This window comes from Sus scrofa, chromosome 14, assembly GCF_000003025.6.
Source record: "Sus scrofa isolate TJ Tabasco breed Duroc chromosome 14, Sscrofa11.1, whole genome shotgun sequence".
Classification (NCBI taxonomy): Eukaryota; Metazoa; Chordata; class Mammalia; order Artiodactyla; family Suidae; genus Sus; species Sus scrofa.
The window spans coordinates 37,020,001-37,034,445 of NC_010456.5; the positions used below are offsets into that span (position 1 = coordinate 37,020,001).

Consider the following 14,445-nt stretch of genomic DNA (forward strand, 5'->3'; position numbering starts at 1 on the left):
CATTCTAGGGACCCACCCAAGAGACTTGTATTCAGTAAGTTAGGGGCAGGACCCAGGAATTTGAATTCTAACATGCAGCTGGTTGAAAGATCACACTTTGAGAAAGGTCACAATATGTGAACATGTGGCCATGAGTCACTTGTGATGGAAGAGTCAAGATTAAAAAAGAGAAGGTTAAGGTCTCGAGCAGAAAGGCCCTGTGTCATTGTTTTCCCTGGAGGTGAATATGTCTCCTTTCCATGCCCCCTTGAGTTTGAAGTCCTTTCTATCAGCCAGTGGTACCTGTGGAGGCCAAGTCAAGGGAGCTTTTTTTCCCCCTTCCTGATATCATTCTCCAATGGGAAGTAGTCTTTGGGGAAGGGTGGGGAGATAGAAAGCAGGGTTGGGAGGGGAGATGATAGAAGGGGTCAAGAGGAAGAGGGAGACAGCACTAATGGCCACCCATGGTGTGTGAGATGGGCATGTATATCCGTAAGTTCAAGTGTTTCATTTCTGAGCTCTACAGGACGGCTGGCACAGGCTTTCACACCAGCTGGGTCTGTGTTCCCATATTGGCTCCGGCTCATACAGGCCTAGATGACCTTGGACAGTTGATTTAACTATTCTGACCTCAGTCTCCACCTCTGCAAAATGGGGAGAGTAAGAGAACTTACCTCATAGGATAGTTATGAAGATGGATTATTCCCCCAAATATTTATTGAGGAAATTCAGTGGGCCACACATTGTGCTAGGTCTGGAGACATGAGAGTATCCAAACAAACAAAAATCCTGCCTTTTCAGGACTTCTATTCTAGTGAGTGTGTACAAAGTTCTTTGCATGAGCTGTCTGCAGGCGTCATCACTCCCATGTCCTAGACAAGGACCCTGAAGCTCAAGATGGTTGCGCCCTTTGCTCCTGGTCACACAGCTAGGGAGAGGCCAAGCTTGGATTTGATTTTGGTCTCAAGTTTCTTCTTTCCAGAATCTCCTTTGATCTGGGGGTGGGTGAGGGAGAAGAGGAGAACTCTCCACATAGAGGAAAGAGGGTAGTTGTTCAAATGAGTCTGCTTGGGCAGAGAAGACAAGCTCAGGCTAGCTTGGTCCATGGCCTCGTTGCTCTAACAAAGCATTTTGTTTCTTCCTTTCCCTGGGAGACTTGGAGTTAATCAAGAAACCCAAACAGGGATGACCCAAGATTGAACTAGTCTGGCAAGGAACAGTACAAGGAAGAAACCAGCCAAGAGCTGAATCCATTCCAACAAACAAGGGTATTTCTTGGGCATGATCCAAGATGGCACCAACTAAGAGAGCCTCTAACATGTAGTCTAGAGGAGGAAGGAGGAAAGCGGGAAACATATTTCTGATCTCAGAGCTCGCAAAGATGAGAAGGAACCTGGCTATTCTTAGCTGTGTCTGGGGGCTCAGAAAAAGCTTTCTTGCTGAATTATAGACAACCAGAGCATTTATGAACTCCCTCCCGGTTGCAGCCTGGCTGCTAAGCAGATTCCAGGAGATGTTATCTGGAAGGTGCATCACTGTGTATAAATATTTCAGAGGTCAGGACCCAACACAGAGTTTGAACTTTTAAGGGCCTGAGTGTGTTTATCAAAGGATGGATGTTTAGGCTTCATTTCTGGGTGTTGGGTAATCTCGCAATTATTTTGAATAGCTGCTCAGAGCAAATGCTGATTGTCTTATGAGGTCCAGGACAGGGTCCAGCAGAGCATCAAAACAAACAAACAAACAAAAAAACAAAAACTCTGCTTACATGGGTAGTTCTGGCTCTTCATCTTTAGAGCATCTTCAGGCAAGAATCCTCCAACCAAAAGTTTAGAGAATCTCACTCTTTCATGAGAGTCTTCTAATACTTCTTAGATGTTTATGGTCATGGGAAAGAATATCTGGAGATCTTGTTAAAGGGGAAATTTGATTAGGAGTTGGGGGGGGGAGGTCCTGACTCTTCATTTGTAACAGATTCCCCTTGGTGCTGATCCTGTGGATCCATGCCTATACTTTCTGTAGCAAGTAGCAGCTTCTGATGGACTTCTTATAGCCATGTGGCTTATTATACAATATGGCAGGAAATTGAATTTGCATCAGTGAGGAATGCATCTAGTTGCAAGTAACAGAACATCTAGCCTCAGTGGCGTAGGTCAGGAGGGGATTTCAAAGGTAATGTGTAAAAAATCCAGAGGTGGGCAACTCCCATTACTGTTAGCATCAGTGATCCAGGGGCTTCTGTTTTTGATTCTCCTCCATTCAGTTTCATGCTTGTAACCCCATGAATGCAAAATGCCTATTGTGCCATCAAGTCCTTATGCTCATATTCTGGGTATAAAGAAGAATCCAAGAGGTGGGAGCCAATAGCAAGCTTTTCTAGCAGCCCTCTGTTTATGTCACATTGGCCAACACTGAGTGCATGGCTACCCCTCACTCCATGGACTCCAAGATCACAACCTTTTTTTTTCTTTTTAGGGCTACACCTGTGTCATATGTAAGTTATTGGGCCAGGGGTCGAATAAAAGCTTCAGCTGCTGGCCTACATACACCACAGCTCAGGGCAATGCTGGATCCTTAACCCATTGAGCAAGGCCAGGGATTGAACCTGCATCCTCATGGATACTAGTCAGGTTCTTAACCCACTGAGCCACAACAGGAACTCCCAGATCACAAATATTATTAACTGACCAGCTGTTAAGCTGAGGAAGAAGGGCTGGGAATAGGTATTGAGTAGGAAGTTGTATCTGAAACCCTGCTGCTCCACAAAACCTCAACTATGCGTCTCCACATAACAGAACTCACCTTCATGGGATTTATTAGAATTATGGTTTTGTGATTTTTTTTCTGTACAACTCTTTGAATAATATTTTTTCTTCCACCTGGGCAGGTTTCTGTCTTTGTTTTTCTCACCTTTATGTTCTTGGCACCCACGTGACTGGCATAGAGCAGCTGTATAAAAATCACTGTCAACAGAATGAGGGCAAAGGGAGACAGAGAAGCATGCCTGATTACTCAGGGATACCCAATTCTAGAGTTGTCTGTGTGTGTGTGTGTGTGTGTGTATGCATGTGCCTGAGTATGTGTGTGTGTGTTATAAGATAGCAGTTGGAGGTGTACACTGGCCTACAGGTTAGAAGAAACAGCTATTAATTTTGATTAACTCAGCACCATGAGAGAGTAACATATGTGTTCTGATTTAATATTTACGACAAGCTCTAGAATTTTATAACTTTTCTCTCGAGATTAAGAAACTGAAAATTCTGGAGTTCCCATTGTGGTACAGTGGAAACAAACCCAACTAGTATCCATAAGAACACAGGTTTGATACCTGGCCCCTCTCAGTGGGTCAAGGATCCAGTATTACAGTAACCTGTGGTGTAGGTCACAGATGTGGCTCAGATCCTGTGTTGCTGTGGCCATCAGATGCAGCTCCAATTTGATCCCTAGCCTGGAACTTCCATATGCCACAGGTACAGCCCTCAAAAGAAAAAGAAAAGAGAAAAAGAATATGAAAGTGAGTAACATCAGGGCTTTTGATGATGCATTTGAACTGCTGAATGAACCAACCCTGGAATGTTCTTCCTCTGGGTGCTGTTACTCCAGGTTTTATATCTTATAGATGCCCACATGTATGAACATCCTGATACTGGACATCTAGTTTTGGTTGAATTTTTTACCTGCACCTGAAGTCATCCTAACAGACACAGGCCTTGGGAATGTAAGTGATCTGAAGACAGGGTTTTGTTTGCTTGGCTTATGAATAAATCCCCTCCCCCTCCCGCCTTCTGGTCTCAGACACATGGTTATATATGGCAAGTTAACGGTTGATGTTTGTGAGAACATCCTCCTGGTTTGCAAGGTGAAGGGACAGGAGGGCTGTGAAACCACTTGCAACAGGCTCCAGAAAAAGCCAAGCAGGAGGGATTAGAGTCCAAAAGAAACACTCATGGGTCACCAGACAGAAACATGTGTCTGAGTTCCAGTCACAAAAGACAGTTTAACATTGCATAGGGCAGGGTGGAAAGAACACATGATCTCTTTCTTGGTCGACCTAACAAAACGTTTGTCTCTTAAATAATAAGTTAACCAAATTTGACATATAAAGCTCTTCGAAATATAAACTACAAAACCATAAATAAATGAAACTGCATTTTGTTTTTAAAGCCCAAGATTCAGGCAGAGCCAGCAGGGGGGTTCTTGGAAGGCCTTGTCTGAACTCTCATGAGTGGTTGGGTTACACCTGGCCCCTCATTCTCCATGATTTCCTGCTAGTAGGTTTCAACTGAAACTTGTCTTGGTCTTTCCTTCCCCAGGATTCAGGGAAACAAGCTGACAAAGCTGACTTTCAATGTTCACCTTTCACTTCCAGAATGAGTGGGCCCTGGGGAAAACCCATATAGAGTCAGACAGAAATCCTGTGATCAATTTGGTGCTTGAATCGATAAGCATCCACAGTACCCACTCTTGTTCTCTGTGCTGGGAATACACAAAGAATAAGGCAGTTCTCCCCGCTAATAATCATGGCTGACACTCACTCTATGCTGGGCACAATTCCAACTGCTTTACTTTTATACTCCATGAAATTCCTATGAGGGATTTATCCCCATTTTATAGATGAGAAAACAGAGGTCCAGAAAAGTAAAATGATTTCCTAGCATCACACAACCAGCATACAAACAGCCCCAAAGGGAAATGAATATGTCTAAAACTTAACTGTTGATCTTCCCTGTCATATAGGTCACTCCCAGCCCAGCCCTATTCCACCCACTCCATGAGGGTTTCTGAACCTCAGAACTATTGACATTTAGGCTGGATCATTCTTTGTGATGGGGGGGGCTGTCCTGTGAAACTGTGTTCAACAGTATTTCCTGGCTTCTATTCACGAGAAGCCAGTAGCACTGCCCAATTCTTGACAACCCACATATCCCTGGGGAGCCATGTCATCCCTGGTTGAGAACCACTGCCCTTCAGCCTTCCCACCTCAGTCATCAGTGCCTGCCTCCTTCCAATTGCTCATCTCATAAACGTCAGAGTCATCCGAGACTCCTTTTTCTCTCACACCCCCACACTCAATCCATGGTGAGTTGTCAACTTGAGAGCTGCCCTCTCCTCCACCTAGGCCCAAGCCTCCATCATCTCCCCCTGAGTTATTTCATCAGCCACCAACTGATTATCCCCATTCTACTCTTTTCTGTACAATGTACCCTCAGCCGTCGAGGTTTCTGAAGAATTATTCAGGGTATGTCACTCTGCAGCTCAAAATCCATCATGGCTTCCCATTTCCGTCCTGGCAAAAGCCAGATCTGTACAGTGGCCCACAAGCACTACAGGACCCACTCCCCATCTTACTGGGGCCTCTGAACTTATTTGACTTTAATTACTTCCTCAAAGGCCCTATCCAGATACAGTCACGTTGGGAGTTAGGGCATTAAACATATGGGTTTGGGGGTCGCCATTCAGTCCATAGCAGTGGCCGTACTTACCTCATCATCCACCACAATCCTCATCACTCAACTTGCCCCAGGTTACACTGGCTTTCTTCCCAGTTTTCCAATACCAGATGTATTAGTCTGCTTGGGCTGCCAAAACAAAATACCACAGACCAGGAGGCTTAAACAACAGAAATTTATTTTCTCACAGCTCTGCAGGCTGGAAGTCCAAGGTCATAAGGATTGGTTTCTGGTGAAGCCTCTTTTCCTGCCTTGTGGATAGCTTCCTTCCCAGTGCCTGTCCATGGCCTTTTCTCTGTGTGTACACCCTTCTGGTGTCTCTTCCTATCCCCTGCTTTTTTTTGGCCAAGCCTCAGGTATGCAGAAGTTCCTGGGCCAGGGATTGAACCTGTACCAGATCAGTGACCCAAGCTGCTGCAGTGACAATGCCAGATCCTTAACCCTCTGTGCTACCAGGGAACTCCTCTTCCTTTTCTTTTTTAAAATTCAGTGTTGGAGTTCCTGTTGCAGCTCAATGGTAATGAACCTGACTAGTATCCATGAGCACACAGGTTCAACCCTTGGCCTCACTTAGTGGGTTAAGGATCTGGCATTGCTGTGAGCTGTGTTGTAGGTCGCAGATGCAGCTTGGTTCCCATGTTGCTGTGGTTGTGGTGTAGACTGGCAGTTGCAGCTCCAATTTGACTCCTAGCCTGGGAACCTCTATGTGCCACAGGTACAGCCCTAAAAGCAAAAAAAAAGTTAATTTAAAATGTTGTGTCCATTTCTGTTGTACAACAAAGTGACCCAGTCATATATATATATATACACACATATATATGTATACACACACACACACACATATATATACACACATTCCTTGTCTTACATTATCTTCCATCATGATCTATCCCAAGAGAGATTGGATATAGTTTCCTGTGCTGTACATTCTTCCTCTTCTTATAAGCATATCAGTTATATGGGATCAAGGTCCACCTTTATGAACTTATTTGACTTTAATTACTTCCTCAAAGGCCCTATCCAGATACAGTCACGTTGGGAGTTAGGGCATTAACATATGGGTTTGGAGGTCGCCATTCAGTCCATAGCAGTGGCCGTACTTCTGCTCTTGTACTTTTACACTATTCTCTGCCCCTGCAATGTCCCTCCACTGCTGATCTGTGTGGATAACACTCTCACTTCTTGCAAGTTCTTATTCAAAGGTTGACTTCTCTGCAATGCCTGGTCTGACCACGCCCATTAAATTTTAACCCCTCCTCTCTCACACCTCCTTCCACTCTCCTAGCCCCTCTTACTGTGCTCTGCATTTTCATTTTTTTTTTTTTTTTTTGTCTTTAGCACCACATCCTTGGCATATTTGGGTTCCCAGGCTAGGGGTTGAATCAGAACTGTAGCTGCTGGCCTACACCAGAGCCAAAGCAATGCCACATCCGAGCCACATCTGTAGCCTATTCCACAGCTAAGGGCAATGCCAGATCCTTAACCCAATGAGCCAGGCCAGGGATCGAACCTGCGTCCTCATGGATACTAGTCAGATTCGTTTGTGCTGAGCCACGACAGGAACTCCTGCATTTTCATTTTTTGCACAGCACTTTATGATCTAATATGCTACTGTGTTTGCTAATGTGTTATACTTTCTCCTTGCTGTCTGAGTGAGCAAGACACTGGCAGGTAGCTCCATAAGGCCTGGGCCACTGTCTGGTCTGAATACAAGTGTATGCAGACTGCTAAGTCTGGTGCCTGACATAGGGTAAGTGCTTAATCATCAGTGAATGTAAGGATGAGGTGGTGGGCCCCAAATCCAACTCAGGAACTGTGGCTCCAGAATCCATAGTCTCAGTATCTAAATGACACTACTTTATAGACTGGTGTGGGAAAGAGATAAGTAAATAGATAATTTCAAAACATGATTAATGAAATAACATAGTTTATGTGTAAAAAGCAAAGTTAGCAAAATGTGATTGTCTTTGCCTGCCCAGTGCGTGTGTGTGTGTGTGTGTGTGCGCGCGCGCATGTGTATACCTTGTGGAGCAGGATGATATTCAAGAAGAGTTTCCAAAGAAAACATGAAGACACTTGCTCTTTTAAAACATCAAAAGTAATTTTTTATTACAATTACAGAAGAATACATGTTGGCTGTCAAAATGTCAAAAACCACAGATAAGCAAAAAGAAAATAAATTACTATATTCCCCATCACTTTTTAATATGTTCTTATGTATGGTTTCCAGAAATATATTTGTATTTTTTTCCCTTTAAGGTAGAATTGTATTACAAATGCTAGCTTGTGTTCTACTTTTTCAGCTTATTCATCTTACAGGGGCAGCTTTGGATGGGTTCTTAGGGATGAAGAGGAGTTCACCAAGCTGGCAGGGTTAAAGGCAGGTGTTCCTAGCAGAGGTGGAGTGAAGTATGAAGAGATAGAGAAGAATGGGACAACTTGTTATGCTTGAGCCAGATGGATTATAAGGTGGTGGGAAAACAGACAGGGTATGGGTGGGAAAAGAAATCAGGAGACTCTATGTATAAGAGTGTGGCTTTGTCCTGTGGGCAGGCCATTGTTTCCTCAAGTATAGAACACAAGTTACCAATGGGAAAGGAGAATAGGATGTAATAAAAGAGCGCTGAATTACAGAGTCATTTTCTTTATCATTCTCAATCCTTCTAATTATGTAGAGTAGAAAGTTTCAGTGAAAAATATATCTTTAACTCCCCTCTAGAACTTTTAATCTCCCTATGAAAACAAGAGAGGAACTTCAGGCTCAGAGACTTCAAAAAGCAGCTACTCTCCAAGTCCATGATTTTCTTTTCTGTGGAAAAGTTCATTTGTGCCGTATATTAGATTCCAGATATAAGTGATGTCATGTGGTATTTGTCTTTCTCCTTCTGACTTACTTCACTTAGTATGAGAGTCTCTAGTTCCATTGGAAAAGAATGTATACATGTATGTGCAACTGGGTCACTATGCTGAAAAATGAATTGAGGAAATAACAATTGATTAAAATTTAAAAAAAATTAAAAAGCAACTACTCAGAATGCTTTTAAGAAATTTTTTATTGTTATTTCCCAAATACAATTTTTTTTCTACTGTATAACATGGTGACCCAGTTACACATACATGTTTACATTCTTTTTTCTCACATTATCAGCCTCCATCATAAGTGACTAGACATAGTTCTCAGTGCTACACAGCAGGATCTCATTGCTAGTCCATTCCAAAGGCAATAGTCTTCATCTATTAACTCCAAGCCCCCAATCCATCCCACTCCCTCCCCTTCCCCCTTGCACAACCACAAGTCTATTCTCCAAGTCAATGGTTTTCTTTTCTGTGGAAACATTCATTTGTGCTGTGTATTAGATTCCAGATATAAGTGATATCATATGGTATTTGTCTTTCTATTTCTGACTTATTTCACTCAGGATGAGAGTCTCTAGTTCCATCCATGTTGTTGCAAATGGCATTATTTCGTTCTTTTTTATGGCTGAGTAGTATTCCGTTGTGTATACATACCACATCTGCCTAATCCAATCATCTGTCGATAGACATTTGGGTTGTTTCCTTGTCTTGTCTTGGCTATTGTGAATAGAGCTGCAATGAACATGCGGGTGCACGTGTCTTTTTCAAGGAAAGTTTTGTCCAGATATGTGCCCAAGAGAGGGGTTACTGGGTCATATGGTAGTTCTAGGTATAGTTTTCTAAGGTACCTCCATACTGATTGCCATAGTGGTTGTACCAGCTTACATTCCCACCAACAGTGCAGGAGGGTTCCCTTTTCTCACACCCCCTCCAGCATTTGCTATTTGTGGATTTATTAATGATGGCCATTCTGACTGGTGTGAGGTGGTATCTCATAGTACTTTAGATTTGCATTTCTCTAATAATCAGTGATGTTGAACATTTTTTTCATGTGTTTGTTAGCTATCTGTATCTTCCTTGGAGAAATGTCTACTCATGTCTTTTGCCCATTTTTCAATTGGGTTGTTGGCTTTTTTGCTGTTGAGTTGTAGAAGTTGTTTGTATATTTTAGAGATTAAGCCCTTGTCAGTTTCACCATTTGAAACTATTTTCTCCCATTCTGGAAGTTATCTTTTTGTTTTCTTTTTGGTTTCCTTCGACTCAGAATGCTTTAAAATAATTTCTTCTTAATTGTATTTCTTTTACTATTATTCTATCTTGTACTCAACAATTATTGATCACCCATTATGTGCCAAGCACTACTTCCATTTATGGCAAATAAGAAGGGCAATATTGTTATTATATGATTATGGTATGATATTTCCATGGGACCTGTTATGGGATGAATTGAATCCCCCTCAAAATTCATATGTTGAGGTACCCTTGGTACCTCAGAATATAACTGTATTTGGAAATCATGTCTTTAAAGAGTTAAGCAAGTGAAAAATGAGGTCTTTAGGATGGTCCCTAATCCAGTATCATCAGTGTCCTTATAAGCAGTGCTGATTAGAACACAGACACATATTGAGTGAAGATCATGTGAGGACACAAAGGAGAAGACAGCCATCTATTAGCCAAGGAGAAAGGCTTAGAAGAAACGAACCCTGCAGACAGCTTGACCTTGGGCTTCCAGCCTCCAGAACCGTGAGAAAAAATTTATGTTTAAGCCACCCAGTCTTTGGTACTTTGTTACAGCATCCTTGGCCAACCAATAGAGATCACAAAGCAAGTACCTTTAAATGACTCATGTTAGGCAATCTTATTGGTGGAATGAAGATAAGGCAAAACTCATGAAAGTGACGTATGAAAACATGAGCCTGCAGTAAAAGTCTTGAAAATGATAATGGAATAACTAAATCTGCAGAGCACTCTCGAGAGGTGTGGAGAGCCATGAATGAGTTGAACACCAGGTTGGACTGTAATATCTAACCTAAGGGAACTTGACTGCAGATCTTTTCCAGATGTAGTCAATTGGTTGTAGTTGAGACATGGCCCCACTGCCCCAGCCTTCAGTCATTGCCTAATATGTCCAATATAATGAGTAGTCTCCACCTTGCTGTCAAATAGCCCTGCATGAACCTTCTCCTCCAGCCAGACTGGTTCCACTGCTCACTGATTCTGTGTTACACTCACCCACTCTGTCTTTGCTCTTGTAGATTCTTCCCTGTGGTACCCATCAGTCCTTCACTGTACCCATTCAATTCCTGCTGAGGTAGAATTAACATTATTAAACATGTTTCCTCCTCTCCTTGTGGAATCTTTCTTAAAGGGACCCCCTGTATGGGAGAATTATAACTGCCTGCTCCAGTGATGCCATGCTTGTCTGTGGGGTTTTCTTCGGCCAGTGAAATAAGAACAGAAGTGAGGCATTCCACTTATGAGCACAAGCTTTAAGAGATTCTGAGTGATCCATTACTGTGTGTCTATTCCCTATGACACAAGATTGAAAATATTCCAGAGAAAGCCTGCTTCTTCGGCCTGAGTCCAGAACAAAAATGGTGCAAAATGAGCTGAAGCTGACCCATGGTGGCCTTAATATGTTTGAGAAATACTGTTATATCCTCCTAAGATGTGGCAATTGCTTTTACACAGCATAGCCTAAGCTAACTGATACATGTTCTCAGTCTTAAAGCCCTACCTCCCAGGTCTTTGATGGGGTGAGAACATAAGGAATATTTCCTCCATGCATGGTGCTGAAGTTGCTTTTTCCACTCCCTCTCTCATGATTCTGACAACATCCAAAGAGCTAGTTACCACATTATACTCATTTTACAAAGTCACCAAGGTTCAGAAAGGTTTAACAGTTTGTCCAGGGTCCAATAGCTACTGAAAGTAGAGTTGGATGTCAAGCCTCTGGTCAGGAACATCTTCTTCTAGCAAAATGAGTGCTCACTCAGCAAGAGGCAAGATGGGCAGTCAGGCAGGGATGGGGGTTCTGATGGGTCCAGAGCAAGTACCAGGAGGGAGAATAAAGTGAGCCTTGAGAAGTGGTGGAAAATATCCTGGGATGGAGACCTGGAGACCTGGACTCTTCCCTGACCAGCTCAACACTTTCCAGCTTCATGGAGGCACTAAGAGGGTATTCCAGAATCAGACTGCCTGGGTTTGAATCCTGGTTCTGCCACTCACTAGCAAGTAACTTCACTTCTCTGTGCCTCAGTTTCTTTATTTATGAAGTGGGAATAACGTTAATACCTATATCACAGAACACTTGTAAGGAACAATCTAATTCCTGTACTTAAAGCAAGTAGAACATACAAACTACAATGTATAAAATAAATAAGCTACGAGGATATATTGTCCAGCACAGGGAATATGGCCAATATTTTATAATAACTATTAAGGGAGTATAACCTTGAAAAATTTGTGAATCACTATGTTGTACACATGAAAATTTTTAAAATATTTGAAATATTGAAATCTTCAAACTTTTAAAAATTGAAATATTTTAATTCAACTATGCCCCAATAAATTAAAAAATAAAAATAAAGCAAGTAGAACAGTGCCTAGCCCAGAGCCCAGAGCCATTATTATTATTGTTGTTGCTGCTGTTGTTATTGTTATTATAACTCAAGTGATGATGATGGTGATGATGGTAAATGATCTTAGGTCATTTTACTTTGCTGGGTCTCAGTTTTCTCATCTGTAAAATGGAGCTAAAAATACCCAGACATCCCAAGGGTGTCTGTGATTAAATGGAAAATGTATAAGATGTGGCATTAAGAGATGTGGATTCTGCTCCACTTGTTAGGTACTCTGAGGTACCTAAGGAACCCCCCCAAGCCTTGTGGACCTTAGTCTCCCCATCAGTCACACAGGACCAACTCCAGCCTAGGTGACATCACAGAACTGTGGCAAGGATCAAATATTAAGTTAGGAGGAGGAAGCACAATGCCAAAAAGTGAAAATTATCACATATAAATATTAATCATCATTTGCACAAAGGATTGTTGTATTCCATTTTCTTTTTTATCTCTGCCCCACACCCTGTCAAGAATTCAATTAAGAAAGACACCTTGGTTGCCCAAGAGAACAATATTACAAAGTTAAAACCAGCTCCTAAAAAAATCCAGTCTCAGCCACAACCACCAGCCCCCAGCCCCCAGCCCAGCCCTGTCCCTTTAAGAATTATTTTTTAAGCCTATCCAGTTCCTAAGTGGGGAGAATCCTAGGGGTGGAAAGAGAAGATTACAACTTCTTGCTCGGGCGGTGGGGGGGGGAGCAGAACAAGGAGGCCATAGACACCCCATTTCAGAGGAGGTGCTTACAGCAATTTTGATTTTTATGTGCCACATCGTTGCAGGACATGTGGCCTAATCCCTTGATATTTCCCTTGATATGTCAGGAAAATAACCAAGTAAGATTTGGAAATTAAAAGAGTACTATTATAAGACATTTATTTCTTTGGGGACTTGGAGATGATGAGGAGGAAAAATTGCTGCTATGGCAAATGGCTAGAAAGTACAGACCTTAGGCTCCAGGATCCCCCAATTACACAGATTCCTCAGCTTCCTTATTTCTTTTGGTTATTTTCCTTCAAAATGCACACACACACGTGCACACACACACACAAACACAAACATTGCATAAACTTCACACACTGTAAAACCTGGACCCATCCCTGCTGCCCAAAAAATAAGAACTGATGTTCATTAAACACATTTTTGCTGGGAACTGTACTTAGAGCTTCATATTTAAGCTTAATCAGACCACTTGACAGGTGGATATTTATTATGAGAGTTATTGTGAGGAAAATGAAGCTAAGACTGGTTAAGGAAGTTGCCAGGAATCACACCGCCAGTAAGTGGGGAACCTAGGATTTGAACACAGGCAGTGTAATTTCTAGGACTACTCTTTTCACTACCAAATTATATAAAGTATGTCCCAGTGCATACCTTCAGTAGAAGCTCACTATGGAACTTTTATTCTCAAAAGCAGATGAGAGCAGTTTTTGACTCATCGAATTTCAGCTCAGCCTGCCCCTTAAGGCCAGTGATTATTCCCAGAGGGTCAGGTAAAGGGATTTTTATCAAGCTAGCCCCTCGTAATCTTGTCATAAATGTAATTTAAGCCACACTCCTCGTCTATTACCCCCAAAAGATGAGAAACATTGCTGTTGAGCACCAGCTGCATGGAAGACCCTGCACGTTCATACATGAAACCACGTGGTGTGGCTGCATCACATGGCTGCTCAACTAAGTGGGTTTGTCGGCTTTTGGGGGTATAGACCTGGATGTCATACAGCCCAGGCTTCACATCCTGACTTTGCTGCTTACCTGCTATCTAGCCTTGGCTATTGACTCAAATGTAAGGAGCCTTGCTTTGATCATCTGTAAAATGGGGATAGAAATAAAAAAGACATACTTTACAGGGCTGTGCAAGAATTAAATGGGAATAAACACTGTGAAGCCTTTTGCAAAATGTCCGTGTACTAGTCAGGATTCTCAAGAGAAGCTGAGCCAATGGGGTGTCTGCCTGCCTATCTATCTATCTGTCTATCTATCTATTTATCTATCTATCAGAAGAGAGAGAGAAAGAGGAGAGAAATTTATTTTAAGAATTGGCTCACAGGATAATGGAAGCTGGTGAGCCCAAAATCTGCAGGGTGGTTGGGAATCTAGAGGCCTAGGGAAGAGTTGATGTTACAGTCAGGTGCAAAGGTCATCTTCTGGCAGAATCCCTTCTTGCTGGGACAAGTCAGTCTTTGGTCTAGTAAGAACTTCAACTGATTGGATGAGGCCCACCCACATTATAGAGAGCAATCTGATTTCCTCCAAGTGTACTGATTAAAAAATGAATCTCATCTCAAAATTATCCTCACAGAAATATCCAGAATAATGTCCAACCCCATATCTGGGCACTGTGACGCATAAAATGAACCATTGCGGCCTGGCCTACAATACATAAGGAATAGTAGCAAACAATCCTATAAGTGGGAAATGAGTTAAGAGAAGTGAAATGACTCTCAAGAAAATAGCTATGAAGGGAGTTCCCATCATGGCTCAGCGGTTAACAAAGCTGACTAGGATCCATGAGGATTCGGGTTTGATCCCTGGCCTTG

General features: G+C 42.4%; 2 long non-coding RNA genes across 5 annotated transcripts in view; one reads left to right on the forward strand and one right to left on the reverse strand.

The window, feature by feature from the left end:
- The window catches only part of LOC106505934, a 624,744-nt gene that overhangs the window by 536,787 nt on the left and 73,512 nt on the right, over positions 1-14,445 (forward strand). The window lies entirely within an intron of this gene.
- Positions 1-14,445, reverse strand: part of LOC110256790 — a 471,534-nt gene that overhangs the window by 23,027 nt on the left and 434,062 nt on the right. For 2 of the 3 annotated variants that reach the window (XR_002338781.1, XR_002338778.1), the window contains 2 exons: positions 5,463-5,558; positions 2,778-2,942 (listed from right to left, as the gene is read on the reverse strand). This is a non-coding gene — a long non-coding RNA (uncharacterized LOC110256790). Of the gene's footprint in view, positions 1-2,777; positions 2,943-5,462; positions 5,559-14,445 lie in introns of those variants that run through there. The other variant, XR_002338779.1, reaches the window with a different exon arrangement.